Source organism: Triturus cristatus, chromosome 6, assembly GCF_964204655.1.
Source record: "Triturus cristatus chromosome 6, aTriCri1.1, whole genome shotgun sequence".
Classification (NCBI taxonomy): domain Eukaryota; kingdom Metazoa; phylum Chordata; class Amphibia; order Caudata; family Salamandridae; genus Triturus; species Triturus cristatus.
In genome coordinates, this window is record NC_140589.1 from 882,347,144 (window position 1) to 882,374,001 (window position 26,858).

A 26,858-nucleotide genomic window follows, 5' to 3' on the forward strand; every position below is an offset into this window, starting at 1 on the left:
TGCCCATTGGCTCAGATTTGAATGCTTACTGGCCATACGAGCATCTCTGCCAGGCCACCCTATGTCTAGAGACCGTAGATTTAGAGAGTTTATAAACATTGTAGGTTCATCAATGAAGTGTGCTCGCTTCGGCGGCACATATACTAAAATTGGAACGATACAGAGAAGATTAGCATGGCCCCTGCGCAAGGATGACACGCAAATTCGTGAAGCGTTCCATATTTTTACCAGCTTTCAGGAGAGAAATGTTCTATGTTTTCAAGACTAATTGAAATAATAAAGCAGGTTCCAGTGCTTTCCTCCTAATATCTATTTTTCAATTTGTCTCTCCTCAACATTTTTAATGTATTTACCTCGCAGTAATGAAGGTGCACTCTATGGCCAGCTGCATTTAGCAAGGAAGCCTGCAGGACTTCTGGGACTTTTCTTTCCCTTCTTCAGCCTCCCTGTCATTATTCTTCACAACCCCCAAATCTATACTGCTGCCAGCGATGCGTTGCTTTGTGGGAAGCAAGAGAAAGAGAAGGGGAGGGCCTATGCAAATGATGGCCTCAGGGCTGTCTGGGAGTCCCTTTTCAGCAGTACTGTTAAAATCCGCCTTGCAACCAGATTGGTCGGGTAAGCTGAAAAACACCAGGCATGATTGGGCACCAGGTCCTCTAGGCCCTTGGAGGACATATCGGCGCTGCATCCCTCAGTTTCTGAGGTCCAAGAAATGTTCACCCTCCACCCTAATAGAGAGGTCTTGGCCGATCGGGGCCGATCGGGGCAGAAGGGAGCAGGGCAAGATGCTCATGATCCTGCTCTAATAATGAACTGCCTTCCTCTCTCCTTACCTGTGGTTCTGCCTGGCTGCTTGGTTCCAGTTGTAGGCCTACATCCCACAGGCAATTTGCTTGTCCCTCTCACACATGTAAATGGGTCAGCACTCAAGTGCACACACCTGCCTGCACCCACAGACCCTCTCACACACACTTTTCTCAACAAGATTTTTTCCTAGTTTAGAGACTCAGAGACCCATGTTGAAATACAAAAGCAGCACACCACATGACGGCCTTCACATAGAATCCAGCAGCAAATGGGAAACTTTTAACTAGCCGTGGTCCTATTACTGCAGCCCTACCATGGAACGACTGCTGGATGAGTCCTGCTCGAGAATATTGAACCTACAACAAGTCTGAGGTAAATAAGAATTCCACAGGAATACCATAAAACAGGGACCTATGACCCTTTCGAGCCAGATAGGAGTCGAACCTACAATCTTCTGATCCGTAGTCAGACGCGTTATCCATTGCGCCACTGGCCCCATGTAGGATTACCCATACTTTTGTCCTTAAGAGGACCAGAAGTTGTGTGTGTGTGTGTGTGTGTGTTTTAAAACACCATTCCATCAACCTTTTTAGCCACGTTTACTGCTCACAACCAGAAGACACAAGTAAACCCACCTGACCTCCTGAAATTCTGTTCTGTCAGGTGTTCCTAACTTATACAAAGGACTTTAGGAGGACGAAGGACCTAAAAGTCAGGGGAAATGGTCCTAGGTCCAAGGAAATGTTTTAGATCAGCCTCAGTTTCTTAAATATTCTGCATTAACATCATCAGTTCCACGTCTGTGTGGAGCTGATCTTGAGGACTCCTTAATCAGCAGGCGGGTACAACAATAAAGTGTTTAATATTACAATACAGGCGAAAATTCAGACACCTTGTCATAGGCTCACCTTGTCCAGGGACCCATGCATGCTGCCTTTCACCTCTCAGAGCCCTTCACCTAACCTACTGTGCAGCTGTCTCACCTTTAATATCACTGTTCCACAGGCAGCATGATGTCACAATGTTCCTTGTCAGTAGCCTGAACCATGAGCCTTTGCAACCCTGGCATAATCTACATACTTCCAATTGGTGAAGTCTTGGACCACAAATGCAGTGAAGAATAATGGATTGTTACTCTTCATGCATTTTTGCCCATTGGCTCAGATTTGAATGCTTACTGGCCATACGAGCATCTCTGCCAGGCCACCCTATGTCTAGAGACCGTAGATTTAGAGAGTTTATAAACATTGTAGGTTCATCAATGAAGTGTGCTCGCTTCGGCGGCACATATACTAAAATTGGAACGATACAGAGAAGATTAGCATGGCCCCTGCGCAAGGATGACACGCAAATTCGTGAAGCGTTCCATATTTTTACCAGCTTTCAGGAGAGAAATGTTCTATGTTTTCAAGACTAATTGAAATAATAAAGCAGGTTCCAGTGCTTTCCTCCTAATATCTATTTTTCAATTTGTCTCTCCTCAACATTTTTAATGTATTTACCTCGCAGTAATGAAGGTGCACTCTATGGCCAGCTGCATTTAGCAAGGAAGCCTGCAGGACTTCTGGGACTTTTCTTTCCCTTCTTCAGCCTCCCTGTCATTATTCTTCACAACCCCCAAATCTATACTGCTGCCAGCGATGCGTTGCTTTGTGGGAAGCAAGAGAAAGAGAAGGGGAGGGCCTATGCAAATGATGGCCTCAGGGCTGTCTGGGAGTCCCTTTTCAGCAGTACTGTTAAAATCCGCCTTGCAACCAGATTGGTCGGGTAAGCTGAAAAACACCAGGCATGATTGGGCACCAGGTCCTCTAGGCCCTTGGAGGACATATCGGCGCTGCATCCCTCAGTTTCTGAGGTCCAAGAAATGTTCACCCTCCACCCTAATAGAGAGGTCTTGGCCGATCGTGGCCGATCGGGCAGAAGGGAGCAGGGCAAGATGCTCATGATCCTGCTCTAATAATGAACTGCCTTCCTCTCTCCTTACCTGTGGTTCTGCCTGGCTGCTTGGTTCCAGTTGTAGGCCTACATCCCACAGGCAATTTGCTTGTCCCTCTCACACATGTAAATGGGTCAGCACTCAAGTGCACACACCTGCCTGCACCCACAGACCCTCTCACACACACTTTTCTCAACAAGATTTTTTCCTAGTTTAGAGACTCAGAGACCCATGTTGAAATACAAAAGCAGCACACCACATGACGGCCTTCACATAGAATCCAGCAGCAAATGGGAAACTTTTAACTAGCCGTGGTCCTATTACTGCAGCCCTACCATGGAACGACTGCTGGATGAGTCCTGCTCGAGAATATTGAACCTACAACAAGTCTGAGGTAAATAAGAATTCCACAGGAATACCATAAAACAGGGACCTATGACCCTTTCGAGCCAGATAGGAGTCGAACCTACAATCTTCTGATCCGTAGTCAGACGCGTTATCCATTGCGCCACTGGCCCCATGTAGGATTACCCATACTTTTGTCCTTAAGAGGACCAGAAGTTGTGTGTGTGTGTGTGTGTGTGTTTTAAAACACCATTCCATCAACCTTTTTAGCCACGTTTACTGCTCACAACCAGAAGACACAAGTAAACCCACCTGACCTCCTGAAATTCTGTTCTGTCAGGTGTTCCTAACTTATACAAAGGACTTTAGGAGGACGAAGGACCTAAAAGTCAGGGGAAATGGTCCTAGGTCCAAGGAAATGTTTTAGATCAGCCTCAGTTTCTTAAATATTCTGCATTAACATCATCAGTTCCACGTCTGTGTGGAGCTGATCTTGAGGACTCCTTAATCAGCAGGCGGGTACAACAATAAAGTGTTTAATATTACAATACAGGCGAAAATTCAGACACCTTGTCATAGGCTCACCTTGTCCAGGGACCCATGCATGCTGCCTTTCACCTCTCAGAGCCCTTCACCTAACCTACTGTGCAGCTGTCTCACCTTTAATATCACTGTTCCACAGGCAGCATGATGTCACAATGTTCCTTGTCAGTAGCCTGAACCATGAGCCTTTGCAACCCTGGCATAATCTACATACTTCCAATTGGTGAAGTCTTGGACCACAAATGCAGTGAAGAATAATGGATTGTTACTCTTCATGCATTTTTGCCCATTGGCTCAGATTTGAATGCTTACTGGCCATACGAGCATCTCTGCCAGGCCACCCTATGTCTAGAGACCGTAGATTTAGAGAGTTTATAAACATTGTAGGTTCATCAATGAAGTGTGCTCGCTTCGGCGGCACATATACTAAAATTGGAACGATACAGAGAAGATTAGCATGGCCCCTGCGCAAGGATGACACGCAAATTCGTGAAGCGTTCCATATTTTTACCAGCTTTCAGGAGAGAAATGTTCTATGTTTTCAAGACTAATTGAAATAATAAAGCAGGTTCCAGTGCTTTCCTCCTAATATCTATTTTTCAATTTGTCTCTCCTCAACATTTTTAATGTATTTACCTCGCAGTAATGAAGGTGCACTCTATGGCCAGCTGCATTTAGCAAGGAAGCCTGCAGGACTTCTGGGACTTTTCTTTCCCTTCTTCAGCCTCCCTGTCATTATTCTTCACAACCCCCAAATCTATACTGCTGCCAGCGATGCGTTGCTTTGTGGGAAGCAAGAGAAAGAGAAGGGGAGGGCCTATGCAAATGATGGCCTCAGGGCTGTCTGGGAGTCCCTTTTCAGCAGTACTGTTAAAATCCGCCTTGCAACCAGATTGGTCGGGTAAGCTGAAAAACACCAGGCATGATTGGGCACCAGGTCCTCTAGGCCCTTGGAGGACATATCGGCGCTGCATCCCTCAGTTTCTGAGGTCCAAGAAATGTTCACCCTCCACCCTAATAGAGAGGTCGTGGCCGATCGTGGCCGATCGGGGCAGAAGGGAGCAGGGCAAGATGCTCATGATCCTGCTCTAATAATGAACTGCCTTCCTCTCTCCTTACCTGTGGTTCTGCCTGGCTGCTTGGTTCCAGTTGTAGGCCTACATCCCACAGGCAATTTGCTTGTCCCTCTCACACATGTAAATGGGTCAGCACTCAAGTGCACACACCTGCCTGCACCCACAGACCCTCTCACACACACTTTTCTCAACAAGATTTTTTCCTAGTTTAGAGACTCAGAGACCCATGTTGAAATACAAAAGCAGCACACCACATGACGGCCTTCACATAGAATCCAGCAGCAAATGGGAAACTTTTAACTAGCCGTGGTCCTATTACTGCAGCCCTACCATGGAACGACTGCTGGATGAGTCCTGCTCGAGAATATTGAACCTACAACAAGTCTGAGGTAAATAAGAATTCCACAGGAATACCATAAAACAGGGACCTATGACCCTTTCGAGCCAGATAGGAGTCGAACCTACAATCTTCTGATCCGTAGTCAGACGCGTTATCCATTGCGCCACTGGCCCCATGTAGGATTACCCATACTTTTGTCCTTAAGAGGACCAGAAGTTGTGTGTGTGTGTGTGTGTGTGTTTTAAAACACCATTCCATCAACCTTTTTAGCCACGTTTACTGCTCACAACCAGAAGACACAAGTAAACCCACCTGACCTCCTGAAATTCTGTTCTGTCAGGTGTTCCTAACTTATACAAAGGACTTTAGGAGGACGAAGGACCTAAAAGTCAGGGGAAATGGTCCTAGGTCCAAGGAAATGTTTTAGATCAGCCTCAGTTTCTTAAATATTCTGCATTAACATCATCAGTTCCACGTCTGTGTGGAGCTGATCTTGAGGACTCCTTAATCAGCAGGCGGGTACAACAATAAAGTGTTTAATATTACAATACAGGCGAAAATTCAGACACCTTGTCATAGGCTCACCTTGTCCAGGGACCCAAGCATGCTGCCTTTCACCTCTCAGAGCCCTTCACCTAACCTACTGTGCAGCTGTCTCACCTTTAATATCACTGTTCCACAGGCAGCATGATGTCACAATGTTCCTTGTCAGTAGCCTGAACCATGAGCCTTTGCAACCCTGGCATAATCTACATACTTCCAATTGGTGAAGTCTTGGACCACAAATGCAGTGAAGAATAATGGATTGTTACTCTTCATGCATTTTTGCCCATTGGCTCAGATTTGAATGCTTACTGGCCATACGAGCATCTCTGCCAGGCCACCCTATGTCTAGAGACCGTAGATTTAGAGAGTTTATAAACATTGTAGGTTCATCAATGAAGTGTGCTCGCTTCGGCGGCACATATACTAAAATTGGAACGATACAGAGAAGATTAGCATGGCCCCTGCGCAAGGATGACACGCAAATTCGTGAAGCGTTCCATATTTTTACCAGCTTTCAGGAGAGAAATGTTCTATGTTTTCAAGACTAATTGAAATAATAAAGCAGGTTCCAGTGCTTTCCTCCTAATATCTATTTTTCAATTTGTCTCTCCTCAACATTTTTAATGTATTTACCTCGCAGTAATGAAGGTGCACTCTATGGCCAGCTGCATTTAGCAAGGAAGCCTGCAGGACTTCTGGGACTTTTCTTTCCCTTCTTCAGCCTCCCTGTCATTATTCTTCACAACCCCCAAATCTATACTGCTGCCAGCGATGCGTTGCTTTGTGGGAAGCAAGAGAAAGAGAAGGGGAGGGCCTATGCAAATGATGGCCTCAGGGCTGTCTGGGAGTCCCTTTTCAGCAGTACTGTTAAAATCCGCCTTGCAACCAGATTGGTCGGGTAAGCTGAAAAACACCAGGCATGATTGGGCACCAGGTCCTCTAGGCCCTTGGAGGACATATCGGCGCTGCATCCCTCAGTTTCTGAGGTCCAAGAAATGTTCACCCTCCACCCTAATAGAGAGGTCTTGGCCGATCGTGGCCGATCGGGCAGAAGGGAGCAGGGCAAGATGCTCATGATCCTGCTCTAATAATGAACTGCCTTCCTCTCTCCTTACCTGTGGTTCTGCCTGGCTGCTTGGTTCCAGTTGTAGGCCTACATCCCACAGGCAATTTGCTTGTCCCTCTCACACATGTAAATGGGTCAGCACTCAAGTGCACACACCTGCCTGCACCCACAGACCCTCTCACACACACTTTTCTCAACAAGATTTTTTCCTAGTTTAGAGACTCAGAGACCCATGTTGAAATACAAAAGCAGCACACCACATGACGGCCTTCACATAGAATCCAGCAGCAAATGGGAAACTTTTAACTAGCCGTGGTCCTATTACTGCAGCCCTACCATGGAACGACTGCTGGATGAGTCCTGCTCGAGAATATTGAACCTACAACAAGTCTGAGGTAAATAAGAATTCCACAGGAATACCATAAAACAGGGACCTATGACCCTTTCGAGCCAGATAGGAGTCGAACCTACAATCTTCTGATCCGTAGTCAGACGCGTTATCCATTGCGCCACTGGCCCCATGTAGGATTACCCATACTTTTGTCCTTAAGAGGACCAGAAGTTGTGTGTGTGTGTGTGTGTGTGTGTGTGTGTGTGTGTTTTAAAACACCATTCCATCAACCTTTTTAGCCACGTTTACTGCTCACAACCAGAAGACACAAGTAAACCCACCTGACCTCCTGAAATTCTGTTCTGTCAGGTGTTCCTAACTTATACAAAGGACTTTAGGAGGACGAAGGACCTAAAAGTCAGGGGAAATGGTCCTAGGTCCAAGGAAATGTTTTAGATCAGCCTCAGTTTCTTAAATATTCTGCATTAACATCATCAGTTCCACGTCTGTGTGGAGCTGATCTTGAGGACTCCTTAATCAGCAGGCGGGTACAACAATAAAGTGTTTAATATTACAATACAGGCGAAAATTCAGACACCTTGTCATAGGCTCACCTTGTCCAGGGACCCAAGCATGCTGCCTTTCACCTCTCAGAGCCCTTCACCTAACCTACTGTGCAGCTGTCTCACCTTTAATATCACTGTTCCACAGGCAGCATGATGTCACAATGTTCCTTGTCAGTAGCCTGAACCATGAGCCTTTGCAACCCTGGCATAATCTACATACTTCCAATTGGTGAAGTCTTGGACCACAAATGCAGTGAAGAATAATGGATTGTTACTCTTCATGCATTTTTGCCCATTGGCTCAGATTTGAATGCTTACTGGCCATACGAGCATATCTGCCAGGCCACCCTATGTCTAGAGACCGTAGATTTAGAGAGTTTATAAACATTGTAGGTTCATCAATGAAGTGTGCTCGCTTCGGCGGCACATATACTAAAATTGGAACGATACAGAGAAGATTAGCATGGCCCCTGCGCAAGGATGACACGCAAATTCGTGAAGCGTTCCATATTTTTACCAGCTTTCAGGAGAGAAATGTTCTATGTTTTCAAGACTAATTGTAATAATAAAGCAGGTTCCAGTGCTTTCCTCCTAATATCTATTTTTCAATTTGTCTCTCCTCAACATTTTTTATGTATTTACCTCGCAGTAATGAAGGTGCACTCTATTGCCAGCTGCATTTAGCAAGGAAGCCTGCAGGACTTCTGGGACTTTTCTTTCCCTTCTTCAGCCTCCCTGTCATTATTCTTCACAACCCCCAAATCTATACTGCTGCCAGCGATGCGTTGCTTTGTGGGAAGCAAGAGAAAGAGAAGGGGAGGGCCTATGCAAATGATGGCCTCAGGGCTGTCTGGGAGTCCCTTTTCAGCAGTACTGTTAAAATCCGCCTTGCAACCAGATTGGTCGGGTAAGCTGAAAAACACCAGGCATGATTGGGCACCAGGTCCTCTAGGCCCTTGGAGGACATATCGGCGCTGCATCCCTCAGTTTCTGAGGTCCAAGAAATGTTCACCCTCCACCCTAATAGAGAGGTCTTGGCCGATCGTGGCAGATCGGGGCAGAAGGGAGCAGGGCAAGATGCTCATGATCCTGCTCTAATAATGAACTGCCTTCCTCTCTCCTTACCTGTGGTTCTGCCTGGCTGCTTGGTTCCAGTTGTAGGCCTACATCCCACAGGCAATTTGCTTGTCCCTCTCACACATGTAAATGGGTCAGCACTCAAGTGCACACACCTGCCTGCACCCACAGACCCTCTCACACACACTTTTCTCAACAAGATTTTTTCCTAGTTTAGAGACTCAGAGACCCATGTTGAAATACAAAAGCAGCACACCACATGACGGCCTTCACATAGAATCCAGCAGCAAATGGGAAACTTTTAACTAGCCGTGGTCCTATTACTGCAGCCCTACCATGGAACGACTGCTGGATGAGTCCTGCTCGAGAATATTGAACCTACAACAAGTCTGAGGTAAATAAGAATTCCACAGGAATACCATAAAACAGGGACCTATGACCCTTTCGAGCCAGATAGGAGTCGAACCTACAATCTTCTGATCCGTAGTCAGACGCGTTATCCATTGCGCCACTGGCCCCATGTAGGATTACCCATACTTTTGTCCTTAAGAGGACCAGAAGTTGTGTGTGTGTGTGTGTGTGTTTTAAAACACCATTCCATCAACCTTTTTAGCCACGTTTACTGCTCACAACCAGAAGACACAAGTAAACCCACCTGACCTCCTGAAATTCTGTTCTGTCAGGTGTTCCTAACTTATACAAAGGACTTTAGGAGGACGAAGGACCTAAAAGTCAGGGGAAATGGTCCTAGGTCCAAGGAAATGTTTTAGATCAGCCTCAGTTTCTTAAATATTCTGCATTAACATCATCAGTTCCACGTCTGTGTGGAGCTGATCTTGAGGACTCCTTAATCAGCAGGCGGGTACAACAATAAAGTGTTTAATATTACAATACAGGCGAAAATTCAGACACCTTGTCATAGGCTCACCTTGTCCAGGGACCCAAGCATGCTGCCTTTCACCTCTCAGAGCCCTTCACCTAACCTACTGTGCAGCTGTCTCACCTTTAATATCACTGTTCCACAGGCAGCATGATGTCACAATGTTCCTTGTCAGTAGCCTGAACCATGAGCCTTTGCAACCCTGGCATAATCTACATACTTCCAATTGGTGAAGTCTTGGACCACAAATGCAGTGAAGAATAATGGATTGTTACTCTTCATGCATTTTTGCCCATTGGCTCAGATTTGAATGCTTACTGGCCATACGAGCATCTCTGCCAGGCCACCCTATGTCTAGAGACCGTAGATTTAGAGAGTTTATAAACATTGTAGGTTCATCAATGAAGTGTGCTCGCTTCGGCGGCACATATACTAAAATTGGAACGATACAGAGAAGATTAGCATGGCCCCTGCGCAAGGATGACACGCAAATTCGTGAAGCGTTCCATATTTTTACCAGCTTTCAGGAGAGAAATGTTCTATGTTTTCAAGACTAATTGAAATAATAAAGCAGGTTCCAGTGCTTTCCTCCTAATATCTATTTTTCAATTTGTCTCTCCTCAACATTTTTAATGTATTTACCTCGCAGTAATGAAGGTGCACTCTATGGCCAGCTGCATTTAGCAAGTAAGCCTGCAGGACTTCTGGGACTTTTCTTTCCCTTCTTCAGCCTCCCTGTCATTATTCTTCACAACCCCCAAATCTATACTGCTGCCAGCGATGCGTTGCTTTGTGGGAAGCAAGAGAAAGAGAAGGGGAGGGCCTATGCAAATGATGGCCTCAGGGCTGTCTGGGAGTCCCTTTTCAGCAGTACTGTTAAAATCCGCCTTGCAACCAGATTGGTCGGGTAAGCTGAAAAACACCAGGCATGATTGGGCACCAGGTCCTCTAGGCCCTTGGAGGACATATCGGCGCTGCATCCCTCAGTTTCTGAGGTCCAAGAAATGTTCACCCTCCACCCTAATAGAGAGGTCTTGGCCGATCGGGGCCGATCGGGGCAGAAGGGAGCAGGGCAAGATGCTCATGATCCTGCTCTAATAATGAACTGCCTTCCTCTCTCCTTACCTGTGGTTCTGCCTGGCTGCTTGGTTCCAGTTGTAGGCCTACATCCCACAGGCAATTTGCTTGTCCCTCTCACACATGTAAATGGGTCAGCACTCAAGTGCACACACCTGCCTGCACCCACAGACCCTCTCACACACACTTTTCTCAACAAGATTTTTTCCTAGTTTAGAGACTCAGAGACCCATGTTGAAATACAAAAGCAGCACACCACATGACGGCCTTCACATAGAATCCAGCAGCAAATGGGAAACTTTTAACTAGCCGTGGTCCTATTACTGCAGCCCTACCATGGAACGACTGCTGGATGAGTCCTGCTCGAGAATATTGAACCTACAACAAGTCTGAGGTAAATAAGAATTCCACAGGAATACCATAAAACAGGGACCTATGACCCTTTCGAGCCAGATAGGAGTCGAACCTACAATCTTCTGATCCGTAGTCAGACGCGTTATCCATTGCGCCACTGGACCCATGTAGGATTACCCATACTTTTGTCCTTAAGAGGACCAGAAGTTGTGTGTGTGTGTGTGTGTGTGTTTTAAAACACCATTCCATCAACCTTTTTAGCCACGTTTACTGCTCACAACCAGAAGACACAAGTAAACCCACCTGACCTCCTGAAATTCTGTTCTGTCAGGTGTTCCTAACTTATACAAAGGACTTTAGGAGGACGAAGGACCTAAAAGTCAGGGGAAATGGTCCTAGGTCCAAGGAAATGTTTTAGATCAGCCTCAGTTTCTTAAATATTCTGCATTAACATCATCAGTTCCACGTCTGTGTGGAGCTGATCTTGAGGACTCCTTAATCAGCAGGCGGGTACAACAATAAAGTGTTTAATATTACAATACAGGCGAAAATTCAGACACCTTGTCATAGGCTCACCTTGTCCAGGGACCCAAGCATGCTGCCTTTCACCTCTCAGAGCCCTTCACCTAACCTACTGTGCAGCTGTCTCACCTTTAATATCACTGTTCCACAGGCAGCATGATGTCACAATGTTCCTTGTCAGTAGCCTGAACCATGAGCCTTTGCAACCCTGGCATAATCTACATACTTCCAATTGGTGAAGTCTTGGACCACAAATGCAGTGAAGAATAATGGATTGTTACTCTTCATGCATTTTTACCCATTGGCTCAGATTTGAATGCTTACTGGCCATACGAGCATCTCTGCCAGGCCACCCTATGTCTAGAGACCGTAGATTTAGAGAGTTTATAAAGATTGTAGGTTCATCAATGAAGTGTGCTCGCTTCGGCGGCACATATACTAAAATTGGAACGATACAGAGAAGATTAGCATGGCCCCTGCGCAAGGATGACACTCAAATTCGTGAAGCGTTCCATATTTTTACCAGCTTTCAGAAGAGAAATGTTCTATGTTTTCAAGACTAATTGAAATAATAAAGCAGGTTCCAGTGCTTTCCTCCTAATATCTATTTTTCAATTTGTCTCTCCTCAACATTTTTAATGTATTTACCTCGCAGTAATGAAGGTGCACTCTATGGCCAGCTGCATTTAGCAAGGAAGCCTGCAGGACTTCTGGGACTTTTCTTTCCCTTCTTCAGCCTCCCTGTCATTATTCTTCACAACCCCCAAATCTATACTGCTGCCAGCGATGCGTTGCTTTGTGGGAAGCAAGAGAAAGAGAAGGGGAGGGCCTATGCAAATGATGGCCTCAGGGCTGTCTGGGAGTCCCTTTTCAGCAGTACTGTTAAAATCCGCCTTGCAACCAGATTGGTCGGGTAAGCTGAAAAACACCAGGCATGATTGGGCACCAGGTCCTCTAGGCCCTTGGAGGACATATCGGCGCTGCATCCCTCAGTTTCTGAGGTCCAAGAAATGTTCACCCTCCACCCTAATAGAGAGGTCTTGGCCGATCGTGGCCGATCGGGGCAGAAGGGAGCAGGGCAAGATGCTCATGATCCTGCTCTAATAATGAACTGCCTTCCTCTCTCCTTACCTGTGGTTCTGCCTGGCTGCTTGGTTCCAGTTGTAGGCCTACATCCCACAGGCAATTTGCTTGTCCCTCTCACACATGTAAATGGGTCAGCACTCAAGTGCACACACCTGCCTGCACCCACAGACCCTCTCACACACACTTTTCTCAACAAGATTTTTTCCTAGTTTAGAGACTCAGAGACCCATGTTGAAATACAAAAGCAGCACACCACATGACGGCCTTCACATAGAATCCAGCAGCAAATGGGAAACTTTTAACTAGCCGTGGTCCTATTACTGCAGCCCTACCATGGAACGACTGCTGGATGAGTCCTGCTCGAGAATATTGAACCTACAACAAGTCTGAGGTAAATAAGAATTCCACAGGAATACCATAAAACAGGGACCTATGACCCTTTCGAGCCAGATAGGAGTCGAACCTACAATCTTCTGATCCGTAGTCAGACGCGTTATCCATTGCGCCACTGGCCCCATGTAGGATTACCCATACTTTTGTCCTTAAGAGGACCAGAAGTTGTGTGTGTGTGTGTGTGTGTGTTTTAAAACACCATTCCATCAACCTTTTTAGCCACGTTTACTGCTCACAACCAGAAGACACAAGTAAACCCACCTGACCTCCTGAAATTCTGTTCTGTCAGGTGTTCCTAACTTATACAAAGGACTTTAGGAGGACGAAGGACCTAAAAGTCAGGGGAAATGGTCCTAGGTCCAAGGAAATGTTTTAGATCAGCCTCAGTTTCTTAAATATTCTGCATTAACATCATCAGTTCCACGTCTGTGTGGAGCTGATCTTGAGGACTCCTTAATCAGCAGGCGGGTACAACAATAAAGTGTTTAATATTACAATACAGGCGAAAATTCAGACACCTTGTCATAGGCTCACCTTGTCCAGGGACCCATGCATGCTGCCTTTCACCTCTCAGAGCCCTTCACCTAACCTACTGTGCAGCTGTCTCACCTTTAATATCACTGTTCCACAGGCAGCATGATGTCACAATGTTCCTTGTCAGTAGCCTGAACCATGAGCCTTTGCAACCCTGGCATAATCTACATACTTCCAATTGGTGAAGTCTTGGACCACAAATGCAGTGAAGAATAATGGATTGTTACTCTTCATGCATTTTTGCCCATTGGCTCAGATTTGAATGCTTACTGGCCATACGAGCATCTCTGCCAGGCCACCCTATGTCTAGAGACCGTAGATTTAGAGAGTTTATAAACATTGTAGGTTCATCAATGAAGTGTGCTCGCTTCGGCGGCACATATACTAAAATTGGAACGATACAGAGAAGATTAGCATGGCCCCTGCGCAAGGATGACACGCAAATTCGTGAAGCGTTCCATATTTTTACCAGCTTTCAGGAGAGAAATGTTCTATGTTTTCAAGACTAATTGAAATAATAAAGCAGGTTCCAGTGCTTTCCTCCTAATATCTATTTTTCAATTTGTCTCTCCTCAACATTTTTAATGTATTTACCTCGCAGTAATGAAGGTGCACTCTATGGCCAGCTGCATTTAGCAAGGAAGCCTGCAGGACTTCTGGGACTTTTCTTTCCCTTCTTCAGCCTCCCTGTCATTATTCTTCACAACCCCCAAATCTATACTGCTGCCAGCGATGCGTTGCTTTGTGGGAAGCAAGAGAAAGAGAAGGGGAGGGCCTATGCAAATGATGGCCTCAGGGCTGTCTGGGAGTCCCTTTTCAGCAGTACTGTTAAAATCCGCCTTGCAACCAGATTGGTCGGGTAAGCTGAAAAACACCAGGCATGATTGGGCACCAGGTCCTCTAGGCCCTTGGAGGACATATCGGCGCTGCATCCCTCAGTTTCTGAGGTCCAAGAAATGTTCACCCTCCACCCTAATAGAGAGGTCTTGGCCGATCGTGGCCGATCGGGGCAGAAGGGAGCAGGGCAAGATGCTCATGATCCTGCTCTAATAATGAACTGCCTTCCTCTCTCCTTACCTGTGGTTCTGCCTGGCTGCTTGGTTCCAGTTGTAGGCCTACATCCCACAGGCAATTTGCTTGTCCCTCTCACACATGTAAATGGGTCAGCACTCAAGTGCACACACCTGCCTGCACCCACAGACCCTCTCACACACACTTTTCTCAACAAGATTTTTTCCTAGTTTAGAGACTCAGAGACCCATGTTGAAATACAAAAGCAGCACACCACATGACGGCCTTCACATAGAATCCAGCAGCAAATGGGAAACTTTTAACTAGCCGTGGTCCTATTACTGCAGCCCTACCATGGAACGACTGCTGGATGAGTCCTGCTCGAGAATATTGAACCTACAACAAGTCTGAGGTAAATAAGAATTCCACAGGAATACCATAAAACAGGGACCTATGACCCTTTCGAGCCAGATAGGAGTCGAACCTACAATCTTCTGATCCGTAGTCAGACGCGTTATCCATTGCGCCACTGGCCCCATGTAGGATTACCCATACTTTTGTCCTTAAGAGGACCAGAAGTTGTGTGTGTGTGTGTGTGTGTGTTTTAAAACACCATTCCATCAACCTTTTTAGCCACGTTTACTGCTCACAACCAGAAGACACAAGTAAACCCACCTGACCTCCTGAAATTCTGTTCTGTCAGGTGTTCCTAACTTATACAAAGGACTTTAGGAGGACGAAGGACCTAAAAGTCAGGGGAAATGGTCCTAGGTCCAAGGAAATGTTTTAGATCAGCCTCAGTTTCTTAAATATTCTGCATTAACATCATCAGTTCCACGTCTGTGTGGAGCTGATCTTGAGGACTCCTTAATCAGCAGGCGGGTACAACAATAAAGTGTTTAATATTACAATACAGGCGAAAATTCAGACACCTTGTCATAGGCTCACCTTGTCCAGGGACCCAAGCATGCTGCCTTTCACCTCTCAGAGCCCTTCACCTAACCTACTGTGCAGCTGTCTCACCTTTAATATCACTGTTCCACAGGCAGCATGATGTCACAATGTTCCTTGTCAGTAGCCTGAACCATGAGCCTTTGCAACCCTGGCATAATCTACATACTTCCAATTGGTGAAGTCTTGGACCACAAATGCAGTGAAGAATAATGGATTGTTACTCTTCATGCATTTTTGCCCATTGGCTCAGATTTGAATGCTTACTGGCCATACGAGCATCTCTGCCAGGCCACCCTATGTCTAGAGACCGTAGATTTAGAGAGTTTATAAACATTGTAGGTTCATCAATGAAGTGTGCTCGCTTCGGCGGCACATATACTAAAATTGGAACGATACAGAGAAGATTAGCATGGCCCCTGCGCAAGGATGACACGCAAATTCGTGAAGCGTTCCATATTTTTACCAGCTTTCAGGAGAGAAATGTTCTATGTTTTCAAGACTAATTGAAATAATAAAGCAGGTTCCAGTGCTTTCCTCCTAATATCTATTTTTCAATTTGTCTCTCCTCAACATTTTTAATGTATTTACCTCGCAGTAATGAAGGTGCACTCTATGGCCAGCTGCATTTAGCAAGGAAGCCTGCAGGACTTCTGGGACTTTTCTTTCCCTTCTTCAGCCTCCCTGTCATTATTCTTCACAACCCCCAAATCTATACTGCTGCCAGCGATGCGTTGCTTTGTGGGAAGCAAGAGAAAGAGAAGGGGAGGGCCTATGCAAATGATGGCCTCAGGGCTGTCTGGGAGTCCCTTTTCAGCAGTACTGTTAAAATCCGCCTTGCAACCAGATTGGTCGGGTAAGCTGAAAAACACCAGGCATGATTGGGCACCAGGTCCTCTAGGCCCTTGGAGGACATATCGGCGCTGCATCCCTCAGTTTCTGAGGTCCAAGAAATGTTCACCCTCCACCCTAATAGAGAGGTCTTGGCCGATCGTGGCCGATCGGGGCAGAAGGGAGCAGGGCAAGATGCTCATGATCCTGCTCTAATAATGAACTGCCTTCCTCTCTCCTTACCTGTGGTTCTGCCTGGCTGCTTGGTTCCAGTTGTAGGCCTACATCCCACAGGCAATTTGCTTGTCCCTCTCACACATGTAAATGGGTCAGCACTCAAGTGCACACACCTGCCTGCACCCACAGACCCTCTCACACACACTTTTCTCAACAAGATTTTTTCCTAGTTTAGAGACTCAGAGACCCATGTTGAAATACAAAAGCAGCACACCACATGACGGCCTTCACATAGAATCCAGCAGCAAATGGGAAACTTTTAACTAGCCGTGGTCCTATTACTGCAGCCCTACCATGGAACGACTGCTGGATGAGTCCTGCTCGAGAATATTGAACCTACAACAATTCTGAGGTAAATAAGAATTCCACAGGAATACCATAAAACAGGGACCTATGACCCTTTCGAGCCAGATAGGAGTCGAACCTACAATCTTCTGATCCGTAGTCAGACGCGTTATCCATTGCGCCACTGGCCCCATGTAGGATTACCCATACTTTTGTCCTTAAGAGGACCAGAAGTTGTGTGTGTGTGTGTGTGTGTGTGTGTGTGTTTTAAAACACCATTCCATCAACCTTTTTAGCCACGTTTACTGCTCACAACCAGAAGACACAAGTAAACCCACCTGACCTCCTGAAATTCTGTTCTGTCAGGTGTTCCTAACTTATACAAAGGACTTTAGGAGGACGAAGGACCTAAAAGTCAGGGGAAATGGTCCTAGGTCCAAGGAAATGTTTTAGATCAGCCTCAGTTTCTTAAATATTCTGCATTAACATCATCAGTTCCACGTCTGTGTGGAGCTGATCTTGAGGACTCCTTAATCAGCAGGCGGGTACAACAATAAAGTGTTTAATATTACAATACAGGCGAAAATTCAGACACCTTGTCATAGGCTCACCTTGTCCAGGGACCCAAGCATGCTGCCTTTCACCTCTCAGAGCCCTTCACCTAACCTACTGTGCAGCTGTCTCACCTTTAATATCACTGTTCCACAGGCAGCATGATGTCACAATGTTCCTTGTCAGTAGCCTGAACCATGAGCCTTTGCAACCCTGGCATAATCTACATACTTCCAATTGGTGAAGTCTTGGACCACAAATGCAGTGAAGAATAATGGATTGTTACTCTTCATGCATTTTTGCCCATTGGCTCAGATTTGAATGCTTACTGGCCATACGAGCATATCTGCCAGGCCACCCTATGTCTAGAGACCGTAGATTTAGAGAGTTTATAAACATTGTAGGTTCATCAATGAAGTGTGCTCGCTTCGGCGGCACATATACTAAAATTGGAACGATACAGAGAAGATTAGCATGGCCCCTGCGCAAGGATGACACGCAAATTCGTGAAGCGTTCCATATTTTTACCAGCTTTCAGGAGAGAAATGTTCTATGTTTTCAAGACTAATTGTAATAATAAAGCAGGTTCCAGTGCTTTCCTCCTAATATCTATTTTTCAATTTGTCTCTCCTCAACATTTTTTATGTATTTACCTCGCAGTAATGAAGGTGCACTCTATTGCCAGCTGCATTTAGCAAGGAAGCCTGCAGGACTTCTGGGACTTTTCTTTCCCTTCTTCAGCCTCCCTGTCATTATTCTTCACAACCCCCAAATCTATACTGCTGCCAGCGATGCGTTGCTTTGTGGGAAGCAAGAGAAAGAGAAGGGGAGGGCCTATGCAAATGATGGCCTCAGGGCTGTCTGGGAGTCCCTTTTCAGCAGTACTGTTAAAATCCGCCTTGCAACCAGATTGGTCGGGTAAGCTGAAAAACACCAGGCATGATTGGGCACCAGGTCCTCTAGGCCCTTGGAGGACATATCGGCGCTGCATCCCTCAGTTTCTGAGGTCCAAGAAATGTTCACCCTCCACCCTAATAGAGAGGTCTTGGCCGATCGTGGCCGATCGGGGCAGAAGGGAGCAGGGCAAGATGCTCATGATCCTGCTCTAATAATGAACTGCCTTCCTCTCTCCTTACCTGTGGTTCTGCCTGGCTGCTTGGTTCCAGTTGTAGGCCTACATCCCACAGGCAATTTGCTTGTCCCTCTCACACATGTAAATGGGTCAGCACTCAAGTGCACACACCTGCCTGCACCCACAGACCCTCTCACACACACTTTTCTCAACAAGATTTTTTCCTAGTTTAGAGACTCAGAGACCCATGTTGAAATACAAAAGCAGCACACCACATGACGGCCTTCACATAGAATCCAGCAGCAAATGGGAAACTTTTAACTAGCCGTGGTCCTATTACTGCAGCCCTACCATGGAACGACTGCTGGATGAGTCCTGCTCGAGAATATTGAACCTACAACAAGTCTGAGGTAAATAAGAATTCCACAGGAATACCATAAAACAGGGACCTATGACCCTTTCGAGCCAGATAGGAGTCGAACCTACAATCTTCTGATCCGTAGTCAGACGCGTTATCCATTGCGCCACTGGCCCCATGTAGGATTACCCATACTTTTGTCCTTAAGAGGACCAGAAGTTGTGTGTGTGTGTGTGTGTGTGTGTGTGTGTTTTAAAACACCATTCCATCAACCTTTTTAGCCACGTTTACTGCTCACAACCAGAAGACACAAGTAAACCCACCTGACCTCCTGAAATTCTGTTCTGTCAGGTGTTCCTAACTTATACAAAGGACTTTAGGAGGACGAAGGACCTAAAAGTCAGGGGAAATGGTCCTAGGTCCAAGGAAATGTTTTAGATCAGCCTCAGTTTCTTAAATATTCTGCATTAACATCATCAGTTCCACGTCTGTGTGGAGCTGATCTTGAGGACTCCTTAATCAGCAGGCGGGTACAACAATAAAGTGTTTAATATTACAATACAGGCGAAAATTCAGACACCTTGTCATAGGCTCACCTTGTCCAGGGACCCAAGCATGCTGCCTTTCACCTCTCAGAGCCCTTCACCTAACCTACTGTGCAGCTGTCTCACCTTTAATATCACTGTTCCACAGGCAGCATGATGTCACAATGTTCCTTGTCAGTAGCCTGAACCATGAGCCTTTGCAACCCTGGCATAATCTACATACTTCCAATTGGTGAAGTCTTGGACCACAAATGCAGTGAAGAATAATGGATTGTTACTCTTCATGCATTTTTGCCCATTGGCTCAGATTTGAATGCTTACTGGCCATACGAGCATATCTGCCAGGCCACCCTATGTCTAGAGACCGTAGATTTAGAGAGTTTATAAACATTGTAGGTTCATCAATGAAGTGTGCTCGCTTCGGCGGCACATATACTAAAATTGGAACGATACAGAGAAGATTAGCATGGCCCCTGCGCAAGGATGACACGCAAATTCGTGAAGCGTTCCATATTTTTACCAGCTTTCAGGAGAGAAATGTTCTATGTTTTCAAGACTAATTGTAATAATAAAGCAGGTTCCAGTGCTTTCCTCCTAATATCTATTTTTCAATTTGTCTCTCCTCAACATTTTTTATGTATTTACCTCGCAGTAATGAAGGTGCACTCTATTGCCAGCTGCATTTAGCAAGGAAGCCTGCAGGACTTCTGGGACTTTTCTTTCCCTTCTTCAGCCTCCCTGTCATTATTCTTCACAACCCCCAAATCTATACTGCTGCCAGCGATGCGTTGCTTTGTGGGAAGCAAGAGAAAGAGAAGGGGAGGGCCTATGCAAATGATGGCCTCAGGGCTGTCTGGGAGTCCCTTTTCAGCAGTACTGTTAAAATCCGCCTTGCAACCAGATTGGTCGGGTAAGCTGAAAAACACCAGGCATGATTGGGCACCAGGTCCTCTAGGCCCTTGGAGGACATATCGGCGCTGCATCCCTCAGTTTCTGAGGTCCAAGAAATGTTCACCCTCCACCCTAATAGAGAGGTCTTGGCCGATCGTGGCCGATCGGGGCAGAAGGGAGCAGGGCAAGATGCTCATGATCCTGCTCTAATAATGAACTGCCTTCCTCTCTCCTTACCTGTGGTTCTGCCTGGCTGCTTGGTTCCAGTTGTAGGCCTACATCCCACAGGCAATTTGCTTGTCCCTCTCACACATGTAAATGGGTCAGCACTCAAGTGCACACACCTGCCTGCACCCACAGACCCTCTCACACACACTTTTCTCAACAAGATTTTTTCCTAGTTTAGAGACTCAGAGACCCATGTTGAAATACAAAAGCAGCACACCACATGACGGCCTTCACATAGAATCCAGCAGCAAATGGGAAACTTTTAACTAGCCGTGGTCCTATTACTGCAGCCCTACCATGGAACGACTGCTGGATGAGTCCTGCTCGAGAATATTGAACCTACAACAAGTCTGAGGTAAATAAGAATTCCACAGGAATACCATAAAACAGGGACCTATGACCCTTTCGAGCCAGATAGGAGTCGAACCTACAATCTTCTGATCCGTAGTCAGACGTGTTATCCATTGCGCCACTGGCCCCATGTAGGATTACCCATACTTTTGTCCTTAAGAGGACCAGAAGTTGTGTGTGTGTGTGTGTGTGTGTTTTAAAACACCATTCCATCAACCTTTTTAGCCACGTTTACTGCTCACAACCAGAAGACACAAGTAAACCCACCTGACCTGAAATTCTGTTCTGTCAGGTGTTCCTAACTTATACAAAGGACTTTAGGAGGACGAAGGACCTAGAAGTCAGGGGAAATGGTCCTAGGTCCAAGGAAATGTTTTAGATCAGCCTCAGTTTCTTAAATATTCTGCATTAACATCATCAGTTCCACGTCTGTGTGGAGCTGATCTTGAGGACTCCTTAATCAGCAGGCGGGTACAACAATAAAGTGTTTAATATTACAATACAGGCGAAAATTCAGACACCTTGTCATAGGCTCACCTTGTCCAGGGACCCAAGCATGCTGCCTTTCACCTCTCAGAGCCCTTCACCTAACCTACTGTGCAGCTGTCTCACCTTTAATATCACTGTTCCACAGGCAGCATGATGTCACAATGTTCCTTGTCAGTAGCCTGAACCATGAGCCTTTGCAACCCTGGCATAATCTACATACTTCCAATTGGTGAAGTCTTGGACCACAAATGCAGTGAAGAATAATGGATTGTTACTCTTCATGCATTTTTGCCCATTGGCTCAGATTTGAATGCTTACTGGCCATACGAGCATCTCTGCCAGGCCACCCTATGTCTAGAGACCGTAGATTTAGAGAGTTTATAAACATTGTAGGTTCATCAATGAAGTGTGCTCGCTTCGGCGGCACATATACTAAAATTGGAACGATACAGAGAAGATTAGCATGGCCCCTGCGCAAGGATGACACGCAAATTCGTGAAGCGTTCCATATTTTTACCAGCTTTCAGGAGAGAAATGTTCTATGTTTTCAAGACTAATTGAAATAATAAAGCAGGTTCCAGTGCTTTCCTCCTAATATCTATTTTTCAATTTGTCTCTCCTCAACATTTTTAATGTATTTACCTCGCAGTAATGAAGGTGCACTCTATGGCCAGCTGCATTTAGCAAGGAAGCCTGCAGGACTTCTGGGACTTTTCTTTCCCTTCTTCAGCCTCCCTGTCATTATTCTTCACAACCCCCAAATCTATACTGCTGCCAGCGATGCGTTGCTTTGTGGGAAGCAAGAGAAAGAGAAGGGGAGGGCCTATGCAAATGATGGCCTCAGGGCTGTCTGGGAGTCCCTTTTCAGCAGTACTGTTAAAATCCGCCTTGCAACCAGATTGGTCGGGTAAGCTGAAAAACACCAGGCATGATTGGGCACCAGGTCCTCTAGGCCCTTGGAGGACATATCGGCGCTGCATCCCTCAGTTTCTGAGGTCCAAGAAATGTTCACCCTCCACCCTAATAGAGAGGTCTTGGCCGATCGTGGCCGATCGGGGCAGAAGGGAGCAGGGCAAGATGCTCATGATCCTGCTCTAATAATGAACTGCCTTCCTCTCTCCTTACCTGTGGTTCTGCCTGGCTGCTTGGTTCCAGTTGTAGGCCTACATCCCACAGGCAATTTGCTTGTCCCTCTCACACATGTAAATGGGTCAGCACTCAAGTGCACACACCTGCCTGCACCCACAGACCCTCTCACACACACTTTTCTCAACAAGATTTTTTCCTAGTTTAGAGACTCAGAGACCCATGTTGAAATACAAAAGCAGCACACCACATGACGGCCTTCACATAGAATCCAGCAGCAAATGGGAAACTTTTAACTAGCCGTGGTCCTATTACTGCAGCCCTACCATGGAACGACTGCTGGATGAGTCCTGCTCGAGAATATTGAACCTACAACAAGTCTGAGGTAAATAAGAATTCCACAGGAATACCATAAAACAGGGACCTATGACCCTTTCGAGCCAGATAGGAGTCGAACCTACAATCTTCTGATCCGTAGTCAGACGCGTTATCCATTGCGCCACTGGCCCCATGTAGGATTACCCATACTTTTGTCCTTAAGAGGACCAGAAGTTGTGTGTGTGTGTGTGTGTGTGTGTTTTAAAACACCATTCCATCAACCTTTTTAGCCACGTTTACTGCTCACAACCAGAAGACACAAGTAAACCCACCTGACCTCCTGAAATTCTGTTCTGTCAGGTGTTCCTAACTTATACAAAGGACTTTAGGAGGACGAAGGACCTAAAAGTCAGGGGAAATGGTCCTAGGTCCAAGGAAATGTTTTAGATCAGCCTCAGTTTCTTAAATATTCTGCATTAACATCATCAGTTCCACGTCTGTGTGGAGCTGATCTTGAGGACTCCTTAATCAGCAGGCGGGTACAACAATAAAGTGTTTAATATTACAATACAGGCGAAAATTCAGACACCTTGTCATAGGCTCACCTTGTCCAGGGACCCAAGCATGCTGCCTTTCACCTCTCAGAGCCCTTCACCTAACCTACTGTGCAGCTGTCTCACCTTTAATATCACTGTTCCACAGGCAGCATGATGTCACAATGTTCCTTGTCAGTAGCCTGAACCATGAGCCTTTGCAACCCTGGCATAATCTACATACTTCCAATTGGTGAAGTCTTGGACCACAAATGCAGTGAAGAATAATGGATTGTTACTCTTCATGCATTTTTGCCCATTGGCTCAGATTTGAATGCTTACTGGCCATACGAGCATCTCTGCCAGGCCACCCTATGTCTAGAGACCGTAGATTTAGAGAGTTTATAAACATTGTAGGTTCATCAATGAAGTGTGCTCGCTTCGGCGGCACATATACTAAAATTGGAACGATACAGAGAAGATTAGCATGGCCCCTGCGCAAGGATGACACGCAAATTCGTGAAGCGTTCCATATTTTTACCAGCTTTCAGAAGAGAAATGTTCTATGTTTTCAAGACTAATTGAAATAATAAAGCAGGTTCCAGTGCTTTCCTCCTAATATCTATTTTTCAATTTGTCTCTCCTCAACATTTTTAATGTATTTACCTCGCAGTAATGAAGGTGCACTCTATGGCCAGCTGCATTTAGCAAGTAAGCCTGCAGGACTTCTGGGACTTTTCTTTCCCTTCTTCAGCCTCCCTGTCATTATTCTTCACAACCCCCAAATCTATACTGCTGCCAGCGATGCGTTGCTTTGTGGGAAGCAAGAGAAAGAGAAGGGGAGGGCCTATGCAAATGATGGCCTCAGGGCTGTCTGGGAGTCCCTTTTCAGCAGTACTGTTAAAATCCGCCTTGCAACCAGATTGGTCGGGTAAGCTGAAAAACACCAGGCATGATTGGGCACCAGGTCCTCTAGGCCCTTGGAGGACATATCGGCGCTGCATCCCTCAGTTTCTGAGGTCCAAGAAATGTTCACCCTCCACCCTAATAGAGAGGTCTTGGCCGATCGGGGCCGATCGGGGCAGAAGGGAGCAGGGCAAGATGCTCATGATCCTGCTCTAATAATGAACTGCCTTCCTCTCTCCTTACCTGTGGTTCTGCCTGGCTGCTTGGTTCCAGTTGTAGGCCTACATCCCACAGGCAATTTGCTTGTCCCTCTCACACATGTAAATGGGTCAGCACTCAAGTGCACACACCTGCCTGCACCCACAGACCCTCTCACACACACTTTTCTCAACAAGATTTTTTCCTAGTTTAGAGACTCAGAGACCCATGTTGAAATACAAAAGCAGCACACCACATGACGGCCTTCACATAGAATCCAGCAGCAAATGGGAAACTTTTAACTAGCCGTGGTCCTATTACTGCAGCCCTACCATGGAACGACTGCTGGATGAGTCCTGCTCGAGAATATTGAACCTACAACAAGTCTGAGGTAAATAAGAATTCCACAGGAATACCATAAAACAGGGACCTATGACCCTTTCGAGCCAGATAGGAGTCGAACCTACAATCTTCTGATCCGTAGTCAGACGCGTTATCCATTGCGCCACTGGACCCATGTAGGATTACCCATACTTTTGTCCTTAAGAGGACCAGAAGTTGTGTGTGTGTGTGTGTGTGTGTTTTAAAACACCATTCCATCAACCTTTTTAGCCACGTTTACTGCTCACAACCAGAAGACACAAGTAAACCCACCTGACCTCCTGAAATTCTGTTCTGTCAGGTGTTCCTAACTTATACAAAGGACTTTAGGAGGACGAAGGACCTAAAAGTCAGGGGAAATGGTCCTAGGTCCAAGGAAATGTTTTAGATCAGCCTCAGTTTCTTAAATATTCTGCATTAACATCATCAGTTCCACGTCTGTGTGGAGCTGATCTTGAGGACTCCTTAATCAGCAGGCGGGTACAACAATAAAGTGTTTAATATTACAATACAGGCGAAAATTCAGACACCTTGTCATAGGCTCACCTTGTCCAGGGACCCAAGCATGCTGCCTTTCACCTCTCAGAGCCCTTCACCTAACCTACTGTGCAGCTGTCTCACCTTTAATATCACTGTTCCACAGGCAGCATGATGTCACAATGTTCCTTGTCAGTAGCCTGAACCATGAGCCTTTGCAACCCTGGCATAATCTACATACTTCCAATTGGTGAAGTCTTGGACCACAAATGCAGTGAAGAATAATGGATTGTTACTCTTCATGCATTTTTACCCATTGGCTCAGATTTGAATGCTTACTGGCCATACGAGCATCTCTGCCAGGCCACCCTATGTCTAGAGACCGTAGATTTAGAGAGTTTATAAACATTGTAGGTTCATCAATGAAGTGTGCTCGCTTCGGCGGCACATATACTAAAATTGGAACGATACAGAGAAGATTAGCATGGCCCCTGCGCAAGGATGACACTCAAATTCGTGAAGCGTTCCATATTTTTACCAGCTTTCAGAAGAGAAATGTTCTATGTTTTCAAGACTAATTGAAATAATAAAGCAGGTTCCAGTGCTTTCCTCCTAATATCTATTTTTCAATTTGTCTCTCCTCAACATTTTTAATGTATTTACCTCGCAGTAATGAAGGTGCACTCTATGGCCAGCTGCATTTAGCAAGGAAGCCTGCAGGACTTCTGGGACTTTTCTTTCCCTTCTTCAGCCTCCCTGTCATTATTCTTCACAACCCCCAAATCTATACTGCTGCCAGCGATGCGTTGCTTTGTGGGAAGCAAGAGAAAGAGAAGGGGAGGGCCTATGCAAATGATGGCCTCAGGGCTGTCTGGGAGTCCCTTTTCAGCAGTACTGTTAAAATCCGCCTTGCAACCAGATTGGTCGGGTAAGCTGAAAAACACCAGGCATGATTGGGCACCAGGTCCTCTAGGCCCTTGGAGGACATATCGGCGCTGCATCCCTCAGTTTCTGAGGTCCAAGAAATGTTCACCCTCCACCCTAATAGAGAGGTCTTGGCCGATCGTGGCCGATCGGGGCAGAAGGGAGCAGGGCAAGATGCTCATGATCCTGCTCTAATAATGAACTGCCTTCCTCTCTCCTTACCTGTGGTTCTGCCTGGCTGCTTGGTTCCAGTTGTAGGCCTACATCCCACAGGCAATTTGCTTGTCCCTCTCACACATGTAAATGGGTCAGCACTCAAGTGCACACACCTGCCTGCACCCACAGACCCTCTCACACACACTTTTCTCAACAAGATTTTTTCCTAGTTTAGAGACTCAGAGACCCATGTTGAAATACAAAAGCAGCACACCACATGACGGCCTTCACATAGAATCCAGCAGCAAATGGGAAACTTTTAACTAGCCGTGGTCCTATTACTGCAGCCCTACCATGGAACGACTGCTGGATGAGTCCTGCTCGAGAATATTGAACCTACAACAAGTCTGAGGTAAATAAGAATTCCACAGGAATACCATAAAACAGGGACCTATGACCCTTTCGAGCCAGATAGGAGTCGAACCTACAATCTTCTGATCCGTAGTCAGACGCGTTATCCATTGCGCCACTGGCCCCATGTAGGATTACCCATACTTTTGTCCTTAAGAGGACCAGAAGTTGTGTGTGTGTGTGTG

General features: G+C 46.0%; 25 non-coding genes across 25 annotated transcripts; 14 read left to right on the forward strand and 11 right to left on the reverse strand.

Annotated features, from left to right (window-relative positions):
- Positions 1-119: 119 nt before the first annotated feature.
- On the forward strand, positions 120-226 carry LOC146818440 (U6 spliceosomal RNA). The gene has a single exon (XR_014963546.1). It is a non-coding gene; the product is annotated as a U6 spliceosomal RNA (small nuclear RNA).
- Positions 227-1,233: 1,007 nt separating this feature from the next.
- TRNAR-ACG (transfer RNA arginine (anticodon ACG)) lies at positions 1,234-1,306 on the reverse strand. Its single transcript has one exon. It is a non-coding gene; the product is annotated as a tRNA-Arg (tRNA).
- Positions 1,307-2,078: 772 nt separating this feature from the next.
- On the forward strand, positions 2,079-2,185 carry LOC146818442 (U6 spliceosomal RNA). Its single transcript, XR_014963547.1, has one exon. It is a non-coding gene; the product is annotated as a U6 spliceosomal RNA (small nuclear RNA).
- A 1,006-nt stretch (positions 2,186-3,191) lies between these two features.
- TRNAR-ACG (transfer RNA arginine (anticodon ACG)) lies at positions 3,192-3,264 on the reverse strand. Its single transcript has one exon. It is a non-coding gene; the product is annotated as a tRNA-Arg (tRNA).
- A 772-nt stretch (positions 3,265-4,036) lies between these two features.
- On the forward strand, positions 4,037-4,143 carry LOC146818444 (U6 spliceosomal RNA). Its single transcript, XR_014963548.1, has one exon. It is a non-coding gene; the product is annotated as a U6 spliceosomal RNA (small nuclear RNA).
- Positions 4,144-5,150: 1,007 nt separating this feature from the next.
- On the reverse strand, positions 5,151-5,223 carry TRNAR-ACG (transfer RNA arginine (anticodon ACG)). Its single transcript has one exon. It is a non-coding gene; the product is annotated as a tRNA-Arg (tRNA).
- A 772-nt stretch (positions 5,224-5,995) lies between these two features.
- On the forward strand, positions 5,996-6,102 carry LOC146818446 (U6 spliceosomal RNA). The gene has a single exon (XR_014963549.1). It is a non-coding gene; the product is annotated as a U6 spliceosomal RNA (small nuclear RNA).
- Positions 6,103-7,108: 1,006 nt separating this feature from the next.
- On the reverse strand, positions 7,109-7,181 carry TRNAR-ACG (transfer RNA arginine (anticodon ACG)). Its single transcript has one exon. It is a non-coding gene; the product is annotated as a tRNA-Arg (tRNA).
- A 786-nt stretch (positions 7,182-7,967) lies between these two features.
- On the forward strand, positions 7,968-8,074 carry LOC146818448 (U6 spliceosomal RNA). Its single transcript, XR_014963550.1, has one exon. It is a non-coding gene; the product is annotated as a U6 spliceosomal RNA (small nuclear RNA).
- A 1,007-nt stretch (positions 8,075-9,081) lies between these two features.
- TRNAR-ACG (transfer RNA arginine (anticodon ACG)) lies at positions 9,082-9,154 on the reverse strand. The gene has a single exon. It is a non-coding gene; the product is annotated as a tRNA-Arg (tRNA).
- A 770-nt stretch (positions 9,155-9,924) lies between these two features.
- On the forward strand, positions 9,925-10,031 carry LOC146818450 (U6 spliceosomal RNA). The gene has a single exon (XR_014963551.1). It is a non-coding gene; the product is annotated as a U6 spliceosomal RNA (small nuclear RNA).
- A 1,852-nt stretch (positions 10,032-11,883) lies between these two features.
- LOC146818451 (U6 spliceosomal RNA) lies at positions 11,884-11,990 on the forward strand. Its single transcript, XR_014964416.1, has one exon. It is a non-coding gene; the product is annotated as a U6 spliceosomal RNA (small nuclear RNA).
- Positions 11,991-12,997: 1,007 nt separating this feature from the next.
- On the reverse strand, positions 12,998-13,070 carry TRNAR-ACG (transfer RNA arginine (anticodon ACG)). The gene has a single exon. It is a non-coding gene; the product is annotated as a tRNA-Arg (tRNA).
- A 772-nt stretch (positions 13,071-13,842) lies between these two features.
- Positions 13,843-13,949, forward strand: LOC146818453 (U6 spliceosomal RNA). Its single transcript, XR_014963552.1, has one exon. It is a non-coding gene; the product is annotated as a U6 spliceosomal RNA (small nuclear RNA).
- Positions 13,950-14,956: 1,007 nt separating this feature from the next.
- TRNAR-ACG (transfer RNA arginine (anticodon ACG)) lies at positions 14,957-15,029 on the reverse strand. Its single transcript has one exon. It is a non-coding gene; the product is annotated as a tRNA-Arg (tRNA).
- A 772-nt stretch (positions 15,030-15,801) lies between these two features.
- On the forward strand, positions 15,802-15,908 carry LOC146818455 (U6 spliceosomal RNA). The gene has a single exon (XR_014963553.1). It is a non-coding gene; the product is annotated as a U6 spliceosomal RNA (small nuclear RNA).
- A 1,007-nt stretch (positions 15,909-16,915) lies between these two features.
- On the reverse strand, positions 16,916-16,988 carry TRNAR-ACG (transfer RNA arginine (anticodon ACG)). The gene has a single exon. It is a non-coding gene; the product is annotated as a tRNA-Arg (tRNA).
- A 780-nt stretch (positions 16,989-17,768) lies between these two features.
- Positions 17,769-17,875, forward strand: LOC146818457 (U6 spliceosomal RNA). Its single transcript, XR_014963554.1, has one exon. It is a non-coding gene; the product is annotated as a U6 spliceosomal RNA (small nuclear RNA).
- Positions 17,876-18,882: 1,007 nt separating this feature from the next.
- Positions 18,883-18,955, reverse strand: TRNAR-ACG (transfer RNA arginine (anticodon ACG)). The gene has a single exon. It is a non-coding gene; the product is annotated as a tRNA-Arg (tRNA).
- Positions 18,956-19,735: 780 nt separating this feature from the next.
- On the forward strand, positions 19,736-19,842 carry LOC146818459 (U6 spliceosomal RNA). The gene has a single exon (XR_014963555.1). It is a non-coding gene; the product is annotated as a U6 spliceosomal RNA (small nuclear RNA).
- Positions 19,843-21,691: 1,849 nt separating this feature from the next.
- On the forward strand, positions 21,692-21,798 carry LOC146818460 (U6 spliceosomal RNA). Its single transcript, XR_014963556.1, has one exon. It is a non-coding gene; the product is annotated as a U6 spliceosomal RNA (small nuclear RNA).
- Positions 21,799-22,805: 1,007 nt separating this feature from the next.
- Positions 22,806-22,878, reverse strand: TRNAR-ACG (transfer RNA arginine (anticodon ACG)). The gene has a single exon. It is a non-coding gene; the product is annotated as a tRNA-Arg (tRNA).
- Positions 22,879-23,652: 774 nt separating this feature from the next.
- LOC146818462 (U6 spliceosomal RNA) lies at positions 23,653-23,759 on the forward strand. Its single transcript, XR_014963557.1, has one exon. It is a non-coding gene; the product is annotated as a U6 spliceosomal RNA (small nuclear RNA).
- A 1,852-nt stretch (positions 23,760-25,611) lies between these two features.
- On the forward strand, positions 25,612-25,718 carry LOC146818463 (U6 spliceosomal RNA). Its single transcript, XR_014964417.1, has one exon. It is a non-coding gene; the product is annotated as a U6 spliceosomal RNA (small nuclear RNA).
- Positions 25,719-26,725: 1,007 nt separating this feature from the next.
- On the reverse strand, positions 26,726-26,798 carry TRNAR-ACG (transfer RNA arginine (anticodon ACG)). The gene has a single exon. It is a non-coding gene; the product is annotated as a tRNA-Arg (tRNA).
- Between the last annotated feature and the right edge of the window lie 60 nt (positions 26,799-26,858).